Raw genomic sequence first — 1,898 nt, forward strand, 5'->3', positions numbered from 1 at the left:
ACTTCAGTGTTAGGGTCCCGGATGGGCGTGTACCGTCATCTCATTGCTGGTGCATGTGCGGGGATGCTCACATGTGCTGTCAGTGCATCTGTGAGCTCAGCAGGGCACGCACGGTGCCTTGCACCCTGTGACTCAAAACTGGTGCCCCTGGTGCCATCACCGTCAAAATGAGAAATGCTGGAGGTGGCTTCAGCATCCCTCTGGACAGGGGTCCATAGCAGGGGGTCTTTTCCCGGGGCCCGTGTGCAGCGTGCTGGCCGTTTGTCTTGGCCTGCTCTCATCAGCCCCACTCGGCGTTGGAAAGACCTGCCGCCAACCTTAAAAAGTAAATGAAGAAAATTCCTGCAGTTTGATAGTGCTCGTAAACGAGCAGAGCGACTCCATAAAAGCACACCCCCTCCCGTGCCAGCCACTTCCCGACTGGCGGGTCTGGGGTATAAAAGGTGCAAATGGGAGGATGGATGGGATCCAACATCCTTGTGGTTTCCTCGCAGCGCGGGTGTTAGACGGATGGGAAAACTATTTGCCTTCATTATCCTTGTGGGTGGCTCACACATGTCGGTCCTTCCTTGGCCTTGTGGTGATCAATGGCCGTCTTATTTCCCCTTCTCATTAGCAGTCCTTTCCTAGTTTCTCGGTGACATGTGAGAGGGGAGGTGAAGACGTGACTTCCAGGAGCATTCAGACTTGCTTTGATTTGGGGTACCCTGGCTCTCCTCCTCCCCTCCCCGCCCCTGCTATCAAAGAGGGTTTTGCCTCTTGCTTCCACGTGAGGAAGGGGATCTGTTTCTCCCTTGATGGAGCCACGTGTGTCTCATACGCTAAGTGACACCGGGAAGACGTCCTCTTCCTGGTGTCGCAGCAAACTTGGCAGCCATTTCCCCAAAATGGAGAAAAATCCAGCAAGCTCAATTCCCTTGACCTCTCCCCTCGATGAAATCCTCAGACTTCATCCTAGTTCCAGTGTCCAAAGGGAGCAGAAATGCATCCGCTTGGTGCCCGGAGCGCCGCGCGTCGCCGCATCAGCTGGGCCGTGCAAGGACGTGTGCCACGAGCGTTCGGGAGCTCTGCGCAGACATGGGCAGGCGCCCCGCTCTGTTCAGTCTTGTTAGCAGGGATGTGGGAACACGAGGGGTGGAGCTGTCTTTGGGGAGCATCTGTTTTATTGGAGCCGAGTGAGTAAAAATACATACACGAGCAAGTGCCTATTAAAATGCTTAAGGCCGTGATTGCAACGGGCTGGGAAAATGCTGGGAAACACCCAGCCGGCCCTTCTGTCAGCGTTCACATCCATCCCCACAGCTCCAAAACAAAGGGAGTCACCTGAAACCACAGGGGAGAAAGATTGCAGGATTGCACACACTTTTGCCTGCAACTACATTTGGAGACGGTGATCTCATGGGTTCAAAGCCGTGCTTCCAGCAGAGGCAGTGACAGGAGACAGAGCACCTCCAGCAAAGATGAGGGGAACAGTGAGTCACAGGCCGGAGTCACGCAAGCCACCCTGAGAAAGGGGCGAGAATGAATTATGCGCCTGCCTCTGCCTGTTTGAAATTCTGCAAGGGCCGTGGCTGGGTTTGCACGGATATTAGCACGAGGAGGAGTATTGACTTCTCTCCAGCCTGGGGGGAGCAGGCGAAAACAGATTATATAGCCTGCCTCCGTTGGATGAGGAGAGATTATCGGCGTGCCTGGGGATTGTTCAGAGACTATTAAATGCATGTGTGTGTGTGTGTATACATGTGTATGTATGTGTGTGTGTGTATAAAATATGCACGTGTGCGTGTATAAAATATATATATGTGTATGTGTGTATATATATATATACAGGGGTCTAGGTTGTAGCTGTGTTGGTCTAAGGGCAAAGGCAGACAAGGTTCTTTGGGTGAATCTGGTAT

General features: G+C 53.0%; 1 long non-coding RNA gene across 1 annotated transcript in view; it reads left to right on the forward strand.

Annotated features, from left to right (window-relative positions):
* The first annotated feature begins 1,230 nt into the window (after positions 1–1,230).
* The window catches only part of LOC109309222, a 34,549-nt gene continuing 33,881 nt past the window's right edge, over positions 1,231–1,898 (forward strand). Inside the window, exon 1 of the long non-coding RNA XR_002100843.1 lies at positions 1,231–1,472. This is a non-coding gene — a long non-coding RNA (uncharacterized LOC109309222). The remainder of the gene's footprint in view (positions 1,473–1,898) is intronic.

Source organism: Crocodylus porosus, unplaced genomic scaffold (genome assembly GCF_001723895.1).
Source record: "Crocodylus porosus isolate Cpor-Errol unplaced genomic scaffold, CroPor_comp1, whole genome shotgun sequence".
NCBI lineage: Eukaryota > Metazoa > Chordata > Crocodylia > Crocodylidae > Crocodylus > Crocodylus porosus.